Source organism: Cebidichthys violaceus, unplaced genomic scaffold, assembly GCF_023349555.1.
Source record: "Cebidichthys violaceus isolate CVI_PGR_0920_01 unplaced genomic scaffold, fCebVio1.0.p SCAF_7, whole genome shotgun sequence".
Classification (NCBI taxonomy): domain Eukaryota; kingdom Metazoa; phylum Chordata; class Actinopteri; order Perciformes; family Stichaeidae; genus Cebidichthys; species Cebidichthys violaceus.
In genome coordinates, this window is record NW_027176927.1 from 10,300,633 (window position 1) to 10,314,480 (window position 13,848).

Consider the following 13,848-nt stretch of genomic DNA (forward strand, 5'->3'; position numbering starts at 1 on the left):
GACAAAGACACTTAGGTCCAGGAGGGGTTTGTGCTGGTCCTGTGCTTCCTGCCTTGTGCATAATGAAGATACATTTATGGCAAACAAAAATAGGCCAGTCAGTTGAAAAATCACATTTTATTTCTTATCCAAAAAAACAACTAGATCTAATAGTTGTTCACGCAGCTCAGGAGGAGTTTTGGGAATTCGTTAAAGGACTGAATTGAATGCTCTTCGATAGATTCTAGTGTCCCTCCGGAGGCACTTCCTGTACTGGAAACTACTGGGCAAACTTTGTGATTTAAATGTACACATGTTGTTGGAGCCACAGGGTTTGTGTTTGACCAATAAGTAATGTTCAATACTGCATAGTAAGAAGCATTGTGTGCCACTAGTCACAGTTTTAAGACATGGAACAAACATTGCTTGTACTTTGTTGACCTTACAAACAAAGTTATGTGGTTTAAAAGGATCTTCTGTCTACCTTGTCACAGGTTACATATGACTATGAGCTGTGAGCAGTTTATCCAAAGAGGTTGGGAGCCACTGATCCAGACACCACCCATAGATGACCAATCGGTCAAAAATATCAATATCAATGATGGATGTTTTCCTGACTGAAATCACATTGTGAAAACTGAGCTTCTGGATGTAGGCGGGCTTTGTGAGGCTGTATTCAAGCCGTGACTAGTTGAAAGCAAAGGTTATATTCCTCTGTATTTAAACCGCCTCTTTGTTTTCGTCTTGGTGCTTGTTTGTGTAGAGGTTACTATCCAGAGCTTCAGTGCTGGCTCCTGGAGGAGAGGGTCAGGACTGTGTAAGCAGACAGCAGACACAATGCTTTTATTCAGATGTATTTCCCCAGAGATGGTGTCAATGGCACACGGAGTGATTCATATGAAGTGGCTACAAAATTAAGGTGTTTGCTTAAGTGGCACTCGTGCTAATGAGTCAGCAGTGAATGCCCAATTAGACCTGCAATCCGCATCCAGTTAATGCCATTTTATTATGCTGATTTCATGTGGACACTGTTATGTAACATCTCTTCAGACACCGTAAGGACTGCACGGCACTACACAGCGCTGTGTCCTAATGGTCCTCAAAATGTCTTTTGATTTTTAGCTGTGCTTGCGGCTCTATTGATGGCAATCTAGGTCGACCCACTGCTTCTCCATTAAAATATCTCACAATAATGGATCGCCATGGAAATATGTACAGGCCTTCATGCTTCATGAATGATGTATCTTAATGACTTTGGTGATCCTATGTGTTTTCATTCAGCGCCAACATAAGGTTGACTTTTCTTGTTGGATTTTGAAATACACGTGAACTACTGGATGGATTGGCACAAAGTTTGGTACAGCCATTCATGCTCCCCAATTATAATCACTTAAGTGATCCCAAAGTGATCAGTACTTTGGTTTATGACAAAATACTTGACCAAAACTAATTGCATTCCCATCACCCTCAGCTGTTCTTTGAAAACAGTTGTTTAATGTTGAATGTGTGATGTATGTATGTTATAAAGATCTGCAGGAGCTGGATGATGTCATCAGAGTTAGCTCAGTTTGGGCTCAGCGATTACTCGGTAACAAAAGAAAGCTTGTGTTATAAACTGGTGACTTGGAGTGGATACTTACCAAGCAGTAAGCAATTTTCATTGTTAGCAATGTATGACCCAGCATTTTTTTTACCCGCCGGCAGGATTGAAAAGCGTGTTTTCTTAGACAATCGCCAAAACTACACATTTAATCGTAACCAAAAGCTGTGAAAACCGTCAGAAAATCCGGAACTGTTTGGGATTGAGGTTTACCTATTTTGGGATTTTAGGCACTGCTGCTTTGAATGTGTCCATTATATTTGTAATCTGACTCCTGAGGGAATTACTAAATCACTAGACTGTACCTCTAATCAATGTGTATCTATTGGTATAAATATGTTGCAAACAACAACCTATAAATGAACTAGCTTACATCAACAAGTGCATGAATAACAATGATGAATGGAATGGTAAATTATATTATATTTGTGTCCATGTGTGTTTTTTCCTATCTAAACCACTAGACTTAGTTACTGCACTTTAAAGAAGAGCAGTGATGCTGGAGAGTCTTCAGCGATGACAACTCATTCTGATACTTCTCCTGCTTAATGGTGTATCCAGAAGCTGTATGGAATCTCAGAGCAGCACTTGTCTTTAGGGAGACAGAATGAAAAAAATATCCAAAAGAATTGTAACAAAGTGTTCCTTTGTTCAGTGAAGCGTTTTCATTACAATGCTGTGCTTCTGGCTTTAGTTTCTCATCCTTAAATGACTGTTTTTGAACATGAGCTAGTGTAGAGACTGCCAGGGCTGTTAAGGAGAGAAGCTGGTGAGGTGGACGCTGAGGTAAGGAGCTGGCCACATCACGGCCATTCTCCTGAGTGACTGCGCTCTTATGAACCCGGAAGTGCCGGGAAGCCAGCCAATTTAGTCATTTATATTTCGCTGCTTCCGGTTCTCCAGAATCCCAATGAAAGGCAATGGCCGGTTGTACTACTTAGGCGGTAGAAGGCCTGGCTGAGTCACTAAGTGGCCAGAACGTCTCCTCCTCCAAGAAGTCTGCTGTATAACAGAAACATTCTTCAATCTGGAGAAAAGGCTGGCTTTGTGGCACTGGCCTCTGAGTTTGAGCAGTTAATTTGCTTACATTACAGCATAGCAGCTACACAGTGATAAATGCATACAATAAAACATGTATGAAACATGTCGGCTCATATACGTGTGATCATCACAAAGCAAAAAAACTGTCCAGACAAACAAATTAGATCTACCGGCAACTTCTGGCCAGAAATCTTAAGGAAACAGCATGTTAATCAATTAAATAATATAATTTTCCCTACACCAGTACAAATTAACAACTTGTCCAGGGTGACCATGGCTAAGTGGAGAGCAGGGCCGCCTTTCAATCAGAGGGTCAGCGGTTCCTGCTCTACTAGTCTCATGTCAATGTGTGTCAATGTCTTATTTCTCTGTAAAGAAACTGTCTATAGATGCTCATTCATTAGAAATAGATGACAAATTAAACAAAGTTTAATATATCAGTAGAATGTTATTTGTTACATAACTAGAACTTTTTGAAACATTTCTACACTAACTGATGTCGTCACTCATCGTTCATTGTATTTATACTATCCAAATGTATTATTTATTAGTTTTATTAGGAAAATACATTCAGAATGTAGAATACTTTAAATGAGTTAATATTTTTCATATAAACAGTACAGTGCTATTGTGGCTGTCAGTCCAAGCCAGAACCTCTCAATGACAGGAAGAGATGGAATATTTAAAACACACCCACATCAGGATCTCTACCCCCAAAATGATGGTGTTGACAAGTGCACATTGTTCAAATCTGTACTGATTTTGTACTTGTCTGATATCCCATTTTTACAAAATAAAGAGTGGTAACGTACTATACTTTTTTGGAAAAGAAACCTTGAAAACCTTGGAATATACCATTTTATATGTTCCCTTATATCCCAAACGTTACGAAGGCAGAAAACACAGAGTAGTTATGTCATGCAGTCCAACTACATAACCCCTTTTTTTTAGATAGAGTGCATGTCAATAAATAGCAACATATCCTTAACCCAAATAGTGAGGGTGACCACCACTCCAGTCTTCTTTTCCTTACAGCTAACAGTGTTCCTAAAATGTCAAAGACCAAACAGCATCCATTAAGGCGGGCTAATGCAAATGTTCTATGAGCTACAGTTCCACTGAATGGCTCCAAACCTTTGATTGTTCAACAAGTAATTGGAAAACAGAACCTCAATAGCTAATTTCACCTCCTCTAATGAGTCTGGTGGCCATTTTGTACTGATAAATTAAAAAAGGCTATGTTTTGGTTTTGAGGAGTGCTTGTGTGACGGGTGTTGCAACCTATCACAGTGGATATGCCTTGCTCGGTTCACTCATAGACTGTATATAATATAGACGTAGTCTCCGTGATGTCACCCATAGGTTTCTAAAGAGCCTGCGGCTCCGGCCGTCGCCATCTTGTTTCTCTGGAACCAGAAGTGACCATACATATCACGAGAGGGTGATGCTTGGAAGAGCAAGGTTCTGTGGAGGCACGTCCCGTTAGCATGATAGATGCTAAGTTAGCAACATTAGCACTCACAATCCAACTTTGTTAGTAAGGTGCCACCGTAGTTCATGAACTGATATAAATTGGGATGCTTATTTTGGCGCATTCTGCCAGACTTTAAGAACAACAAGCTAAGCTAACAAGCCAGGGATGGTGAGCGCTGATACTTGCAAATTAGTGCTGTGATGTTCTAATAAAGTAACACTAGAATTCCACTCACCGGAAAAACTGGACAGACTTGTTTAATCAATGAATCACTCTATTTGACATATTAAATCTAAAAGGTACTAGTGAAGTGCAATCCCTGTCTCAATAACATAAATCTATCATCTCAGGGAAGTGTTTTCAGTTTACTGCAGTGGTGATGTAGGTGCAGTAACAAAGAGCCACTATCTGGGGTATCGTTGGTTGTTGGGATATTTTATTCCACCACATATGCTAATAACGACTTTCATCCACAATATCTTAAGGCTTGTGTTTAAATTCATAAAAGGGTCACAGCAAAGTAACACAAATGCATTTGCATATTTTATTTTGCTGGTGCACTTAATGAGAGTGACTTGCAGTGAGAAGTGACATTGGCTTTGACAAAAGGCCAACAGAACTCAAGGATATGGTAAACTAGGTTGGTCTGTGCCAAAAAGGAAATTACTGCATTATATCACAAAATAACCTCTAAAATATATTAAAACCGATTTAAAAAAAATAAATCAATGTTTCTGTATTCGTGTGTAATGATGCACAGCCGTTACCTATGTTGCAGACAGTATTTGAAATGTATTGTGATGAAGTTACCAAGGAAAACACACTGCTGGATTTATTTATTGTAGGAATGTGAATGCTGGGAGCCATGTGCACAGCTGGGACAAAGAGATGCTCCTTTAGTTCTCCCAGCGAACAATCAAATAGACAACTGCAATGAGTGACTGATTGAACCGGCCAGATTGTAAGACTATCTAATAGTTATGTGGAAGAACAGTATTGTATATATATTGCCAAGATATAGGTTAAATTATATATGGCAACAACTCACCTCTGCCTGTTTCTTCTTCCTAGGGTGTTTGGGCAAAATAGTTCCTCGGGGGCTTGAGCACCCATTTATATTTCCGGGAAGTACCAACTACAGGAAGCGGGTAGGAGTGAAGTACATTGTTATCAATCTACTTACCTGTAGATGGTATGTCTGGACTAATTAGAGGGACCAGGCGGGTCAATATCACTATAAAGTGCCTTTGGTGTCCTCATCAGAATCACTCAGTCATCATGAAAATGTAGCAGAATAATGAAACTCTGAGGTCTTATTATAAATGGCCAAACATTTACACACATATCAGTACAATGATAAGTCTCTTGAAATGTGTTTCCTTCATTTTATACAGTTTTTTTTCATTGGATGTACGTGATTTTGGCATGTCCCACACACTGCTCTGCTAACTACAGTTTGCGTAATAAGTGGTTAAATGATACTAAATCCCCCAAAAATGTATATGGTTTTATTGTCCAAAACAAGCTATTTGATAAAACGAGTCATTTTGATCATGTATAGTCTATTTTCATAATCATATTGAACATTTTGCATGTGTCCCTGAAATTGCTGTCCACCCTGTCATTATGGGGTAATTGCCCCTTTAAGAAACCCTCTGATGTTTTCAGTTACATTACTACCACCATTTTGTCTTTCTTCATTGGAGGCTGAAACAGTGGCTAGTTGCAGAGTAAGTATTTACACTTATATTTCGTAATTTTCATCATATTATGTGTGTAGTTGGATGTTGTCAAGCTTAACATGTCCACTCTGTCGTAGTGAAATATCAATTAATATAAAAACCTTTCAGAAATTTGAAAGATATTTGTTAAACAGTACACAGTCACCTTGCTAATTGATTCATGTTGCTAACTGAAGGTCCACCATGTGCTCATTAAATGCTAACATTAGCCAAAAATGTCCACCCTGTCATTGTCCACCCTATCATCAAGCCTTCCATGACAGGGTGGACATGGTTCGTGACAGGAAGGACATGTGCGTAGTTTATGCCACAAGCTGATAATGTTACACATATTACAACAGTTATTACACACATTTTATAACAGTACATGCTATACATAGTAGGAGTGGACAATATGGACTTTTTTGGCGGTATCAGCAACCCTAGTTTGATAAGGCAAGCCTAGTTAACCTGGACCGCCAATTAGTGTGTAAGGGAACATTTTGAAGTGTCTTTTTCAAGGAATGAGCTCAAAAGGAGCTGAGATAGCAAGGAGATATCGGGAACGTCGTGATGCTGACCCGGACAGAAGAAGAAAGTACCTTGAGAAAGAGAGGGACAAATGGAATAAAGACAGAGAGACTGGAAAGAAGAAGGGTGTCAATGAGCTCAGTGAGAGAGAGAAGAGGGCAAAAAGAAAGAAATGGAGAGAGGCAAAGAGTCAAGCCAGAGCCAGAAACAGGGCCAGTGCTTTGCTACAGTCAGAGACACCACCCAACTCCCCTGCAGCTCCTGAAAATCCTGAAAATCAGCCTGAGCCAGGGCCCTCCAGGTTAGATTATTGGAAGATTAGCTAATAAGACTTATTAGAAAGTTTAGATTTATTTGAAGGACAATTATCAACTGTTTATGTCCCCATAAAATGACGTATTGATAACTAACTCGCTAAAATCTTATTAAAAATCCTTACAAGTATTTTGTGTTTCAGGCAACGGCGTCAAGGGGAAAGCATTCGAAGAAGTTCGAAGAGGAAACTGAAAAATCAGATAGAAATATTGGAGGCACAGCTCGCAAAAGAGAAAACTAAAACTGAGAAATATAAGAAGAGGTTCCATAGGGCCAAGAAAGAAAGTCTCAAGACACTCAAGACAACCGAGAACCATGGGGAAATCACCACGTGCAAAAGTCAATGCTCTGTTGGGACGTCTAAAAGTGAATTCACCCATCAAAAGAGCTCTTCTTTTCCATACATCCATGATTGAAGATATTAGAAGAAAATATGAAAATGCGAAAACAAACAGAGAGAAGCAATTGATAGCAAAAGTGGTCTGTGGAAACATTCTGAAGAAGTACAAGCTCCAAAAGCATGCCCAGACTGCTTTTGGCTGCTCTAAAAAGAGAGCAAAGTATCCTGTGGATCTTACCTACTGTGGGAGGAGGTGCGTCAGTCGAAATGAGATTAAGAAGAACGTTACATCGTTTTTTCTTCGAGATGATGTTAGTCGAATGACGACTGGCCGCAAACAAACAGTCACACGGCTGAAGAAAAAGATGCAGAAGAGGTTGCTTACTGATACAATGAAGAACTTGCATAGGAGGTTTCTCTCTGAGCACATTGGCCATGTGTCATACACCTCCTTTTGCCGTCTCAGACCCTTTTGGGTGGTAACCCCCTCTTCCTCTGACCGTGACACATGTCTCTGCAAAAAACATGAGAACTTGCAATTCATGGCCAATGCCTTGCAGAGCCAAGGGTTGCTGTCCTCAAAAAACATTGAGGAAATGTCTGAAGCAACCATGTGTGACCCGAAAGCCAAGGTCTGTGCTTACGGTGAGTGCAGTGAATGCCTCCTAACTTGTCACCCGATGCTGAAAACTCCTGGGGAAGAGAACATTTGTTTATCGCAGTGGATGACAGAGAAGATCACGAAGGATGAGAAGGTGTCAACAATCACAGTGAAAAGGAAGATAACAACAACGGAGCATGACCTTAACGCAGATTTCCAGGAGAGGCTTCTCCATTTTAGGCGCCATGTCTTCAACATTAAATGGCAGTTTGATGCCTACAAGGAGCTCAGGAGGAGCCTGACGCACAACGAGTCTATCTTGCATATAGATTTTAGCGAAAATTACTCATGCAAGTACAGCAAAGAAATACAATCTGTGCATTTTGGAGGCTCACACCAGCAGGCCAGTCTGCACACTGGAGTGCTCTACACTGCTGGTGAACAAGCGCCGCACACCTTCTGCTCCATATCACCCTCCAGAAGACACGACCCTGTGGCCATCTGGGCCCACCTTGATCCAGTTCTGAAGGTAGTGAGAGAGCGACACCCTCAAGTCAGCATACTTCATTTTTTCAGCGACGGGCCTGCAACGCAGTATCGACAAAAGGGAAATTTCTTCTACCTCTCAACGGAACCCTACAAGTATGGCTTCAAAGAAATAACGTGGAATTTCTTTGAGGCTAGTCATAGGAAGGGGGCACCAGACGGTGTGGGTGGGGCCCTCAAGAGGTCAGCAGACCGGATTGTGGCCCATGGAGGAGACATCCCTGATGCCCAGAGCTTGTATGACAAGCTCTGACATTTTTTTTTTACATAATTTCCGTTAGATCTATTGCATTTATTAGGCCATTCAATGACATTTCACAACGTGTCCACCCTGTCATGCCCAAGGTCCACCCTGTCATGTCATTGTCCACCCTGTAATTTTCATGTTTTATGAAAATAAACTAATTATTTTCACAAGTTAGCAAAACCCTTTGTGTGATTCCTTTATAAACAAATGAGGGCCAAATAAGATTGTTTGAAAGTTTGACCAGATATCTTTGTTGTTAGATTTTATTTAGAAAAGAAAGTGCAACTCTCGCAGATTTTATAGAGAAACAAATAGTTTGCCATAATTTCATTATTATCCAAATATTTTTCCCATTAACTAAAATATATTGTTGAGAAAGGGACTAAATAGCTTTCTGAAAATGTACATTTTATAATCACTACGTAATTACAATGTATTTACTCTACTTTGAATTTGTCCATGACAGGGTGGACATATTTTGCTGTTTGCATGTACATTATCTGCTTGCAGTTAATTTATAAAAAGTGTTGGAGCTTGACCAACATGCATTTCTAACAGCATAACATTTACTTAATACAATGAATATGAAGTTCAATGGAAAATCTCAGGGTTTTTTTTGGAAATGGGGAAGTCTCAAAAGCACCTTATGGTGATATTGACTCAGGCGTATAAAAGGAGCTCAATTTGTTTGTGTAGGGTGACCTGAGGGAGGATAGTAGACACTGGTGTGGTCCATGGCATGGCATGGCATGGCATGGCATGGCATGGCATGGCATGGCATGGCATGGCATGGCATGGCATGGCATGGCATGGCATGGCGGGAGGCTAGTAGACACTGGTGTGGTCCATGGTGTGGTCCATGGCGTGATGTGGTCCATGGAACGATCCATTGAACGAGTGTTGCCATGTCGAGAGGCAAAAGGGTTTATAGCTGTTCACAATGGCCATGCTTGAAGGTGGGCTGAAAAGCCTGTCATCATTGTTCAAATGGGCGCAGAACAGCGCACTCTTATCGGTCCGTCGTTCCCCGAAAAAAGTGATAACATTATAGTTAACTATTTTGGTTGCCTAAAAATGTGTTCTCTAGCATTCAGTTCTACTTGGCTCCACCCTCTTTTGTCACTTGTCCAAAAAAACAAGATGGCGACAGAGACATTGCTGAACGAGACTTCAAAACGGCAGTTCACAAACCGAACGGGGAAGTTACGGAGACTGTGTCCACAACTAATATTGTTCAAATAGGCAACTGTTTGCCAATACATGAGCCACATCAATGGCATGACATATAAGGCAGCCCGTTCCACTCAACACTACTGCTACACTACTTGATACACCTTAAGAACACCTAACTCTAACCACATGTAAGCACCATAGTGGTCAGCGATGGCCTAGCTATGACTCTTACTGATGTTTCCACACTGACATGTCAGCTCAACCCTCAATCACATATTCTTCTGTTAAACTGTCATAATGGTCCATCATCGCTTTCCGTATACCCGTATATAGTTCAAATCAACTGGCAGTGACTGATCACAGAAAACGCTGCTGCTGCTTGAGGAAGCATTAGCTATATTTAGCACAGACACTTACACACATACACACCCCTGCTGTATATCTGCCATTCAAGAACACTGAAACAAAGGCTTCGGCGCCACAGACAACGTGGATGGGAGGACGATGAGGTGTTTTTGTTTCCGATCTCTCCTCTGGTGTATCGTCTCGCTATCTTCCTAACCCAGAATGATGAGCCCAGGCGAGCCGACAGCTCCGCTTTGTCTCTGTGAAATGGAAAAGCGTTCTCACAGCCCTGAATGTGGCCCAGTTAATATGGCAGATAGCTGCGAGTTAGCAGAGCACATAAGTAGGCTTTATGGCTGATTGGTCTTTTATGGCCTGTGTGGTCCTTGTCATCCTTCAAGCTAATGTCATTAGTAACTACTTCTCTGGACATAGTTGCATTAGCCTGTGCCTGCCCACTGTGCTACTGTCTACCTTTTCCATTACTGTATGACAACTCTGAGATAAGATGAATCTCAAATGATCTCTGTGGGCCAAAGGGGTCACTGCAGCAGTTTATAAATAGGAAAACGATGCTGTTTATCACCCATGTGTGTGTTTGTATATCGTGGTGGAGACAGAGGGGGGTAGTAGTGATTAAAGAGGCTGTCCTTCTACAGGAATCAATATGGTGTAATTGCATCCGTGGCGGGGTGTTCCCATCCTGGCATCAGAGGAGAGCCAGATGTAGCAGGAAATCCACATGCTGGCATAAACCAACGAGCAACGTGCTTATTTTATTTCTCTCACTTATTTTATATTGGAAAATATTAATAAGATGTGTTTTGTGGGAACAGTTTTACTCTCTTTTTGCACATGCTGATTATTTTGGGCATGTTGATACATTTATAGTTAAGCAGTACATAATGAAGAGGAACTCAACAACAGAACGAGGAAGGCTTCTCTCGGTGTCCATGGCGACAGTGATAGTGTCCTTGATGCCTGCAGTGTGATGTTCTCAGTGCTGACTTATGTCTGCAGAGCGCAGCAGTAACGTCTCCCTGAGTTTTGGATCCACACTGCTCATTTTCATCTCAGTTAGAAGTGCCTTGTGCCCGTCCTGCACCTGTGACTCTAATGCAACCACCAACAGCCAGCAGAAGCTAAACAGGCTTTTGATTTGGTTTCAATCAAGTTCTACTTTGTATTCCACTCCTAAAGTTTGGTTTGGTTTCAGTAGTGAAAGTGCACGTGATGCATCTGTCCATTCATCGATCTATCCAGCTGTCCCATCATCCATCAGTCCATCCATTTCTAGTCAGAAGCATAGCGGCAACAAAGCAGCCAATTAGGGTTGGGCTTCAATAGCTGCTATTGAATCAGAATCCAGTTCCTAATCCACTTATCCAATCAAATCCTTTTAGGTAGTGTGTTTGGTGGGGAATGAAGACATTAGTGAAGACGAGACACGACAGGCAAAAACATTTTTATGAACTGGTCAATTTAGAGATTTGGGGCTATTTAGCTTCAGTAACATCGGCGGGCTGCCGAGTGTGGATGCCGTCTCCCCGCCGTTGGTTGAACACAGAAATCAGAGGAGAGGGAAGAAAGAGGAACGAGGAGGCTAGCACAACTGTAAATGAAACGACTCCTGATTATGTTTCTGTCACTGTATCCGTGCAAAACGATCACGTCCGCATTATAGTCTAAAAATGTCCACAACTCTGATATCTCTGCAGAGGTTTGTGCCAATCCATGTTGTTGTTGAGATGTTAAGTTACTTCAGATCAATCCTGATGCATGTACATGGAATGGTTCATTGATGTAGTGAATATGTTGGGGAGTGACCCTCTGTGAGTGTGCAAGCTGGCAACTGTAACCAAGCACAGGTGTGTTTTAGAACTCTAGAGAAGAGCAATGAAGCTAACAGAGGGTATCATATTCCAAACACAATACTCAGCAAAGAGGCTGTTGATGAAGAAGGGGCTCACGACAGGAGCCTTCCACTTAGCACTTATTGTATTCATACTAGTTTGTTGCACTTATTGTATTCGTATTACTTTGTTGCACTTCTTGTTTTGTTTGTTTCTGCACTGTACTTTGGCTCTGGGTTATGCTCTTAGATGCTTGTTTGGAAAAGGAGATGTACTTATGACTCCTGGTGACCAGTAGTACTTATTGTAAGTCGCTTTGGATAAAAGCCGGGCTGCAAGAAAAGAGAAAAACAATATATATATAATAATTTAAAAAAGATATGCCAGTATGGCAGTTCGTCTGGTTTCCTGTCACCTGACACGCACAAGTTCATCAGTGTCATAATCATCTGCCACATCATAAAGTAGATCAAGCTGAGCCACTGGGGCTGTGCTGAAGTCATGTTTTACATTGAAAGTTTCTATTGTGGCTTTTAAAAGAAGCTTTGAAATTCTGTTAATACTGCTACTTACCTTCCTTTGTGTGGGGCGAGTGGGTCATTAAACAGTTTTGTAGCTGCAATGAAAATGTTGTTTTTGAAAGGCTGAACGACAACAAAGATGTATTGAAATATAATATTTTGTTGGATAAAAATACGCTGTGAATTTTGGAAGGGGATTCTATATTTCTATTTTCAATACATTTTGACTTCTGGACAGAAGACAGTTACAGAGATGAGGATGCAGCACCTGCTCTGTGTTGAGAGAGAGAGAGAGGGAAGAGGAGGTGGACTGTAACTATTGAACCCAATGTTTGTGTAAGACGAGTGTATGGCACTAGGGAGCCCAACACCTTTCTGAAAAGTTTCTACAAGAAGTCTGAGCACTGAGAAAAAAAGCCACTATATGGGCTTAGTTATTATTAGTACAATTAATAAATGAAGCCATGCACCTCATGGTGCATGATTATAATGGGGGTTCCAATCACGACATTTTTAGTTTTAAAAAGGCTTGATCAAATCACATTCATCACATCAGTAAAAATGTTTTTCCATCATCAGTCATGACATTTCACTACATCATTGGTCAAATTATTACATAATTAGGTTTTTGTTAATTTGCGATCAGGTGTAATGCATATTCTATAATGTTTACAGGGAATGATTACATTATTGGTTGCTACATGGCTTTTGTCAACAATTGCACACGCCATGCCAATTAACTGGTCTTAAGTCTGAAATGTGTCCCTGAAGGTAGCCTAAGTCAGAAACACACACGCACACACACACATACGGCAGGATATCCATGCACACCAATAAGGTATCATTTACAGCTGACACAAGACTATCACACACTGTCCTGTGATGGAAGACGTATTCAGATCCTTTACATAAGTAAAAGTAGCAATACCACGGTTTAAAATACTCTGTTACAAGTAAAAGTCCTGCATTCCTAATGTTAAAATACAGAAGCATTATCAGAAAAATGTACCGTCAAATATATATAGTAAAGTAAAGTAGAATGGAAATACTCAAGTAAAGTACAAGTAACTTAAAATAGTACTCAAGTATAGTACTTGAGTAAATGTACTTGCTGTTCCTGACTAGACATCATGGATGTGTTGGCAGCTGTTGTTTGGAAATAAAATATATCGGTTTATTTTGCAACATGCAGGATTTCAGAAACTTGTCACTCTTCATGCAGTGCATTAAAACGTCTGTTGTTCCCAGTATTCCGTCTCTCATTCCTACTTTTGAAGACCCTTTGTGTCCTCTGTATAATTCTGTACCATAAGCCTGTGGGGAGATCATGTGTTTTTGCTCGTATGTGTGAGTGTTTCTGTCTGTCCACTGCTTGTCTTATACCGCTGGACCCTTCAGCCTAATATTGTTTGTGCTTATTTATGACTGAATGCTCAAGGACCACTCATGGTTGCTGTGTTCACACTTTTTGAAAAACCTATTTATGATTTAGGAAAGCAATATCTAAGTCAAGCCTGATGGTACCACTTTTGAATATCATATAATATAATTGTTAATCGTA

General features: G+C 40.6%; 1 protein-coding gene across 5 annotated transcripts in view; it reads left to right on the forward strand.

Moving 5' to 3' along the window:
• The window catches only part of cdk14 (cyclin dependent kinase 14), a 177,086-nt gene that overhangs the window by 38,556 nt on the left and 124,682 nt on the right, over positions 1–13,848 (forward strand). The window contains exon 1 of one of the 5 annotated variants that reach the window (XM_068736164.1): positions 5,183–5,242. The exons of the other annotated variants lie outside the window; for them this stretch is intronic. The gene's annotated coding sequence lies outside the window, so the exon portion shown is untranslated. Of the gene's footprint in view, positions 1–5,182; positions 5,243–13,848 lie in introns of those variants that run through there. 5 annotated transcript variants of the gene reach the window in all.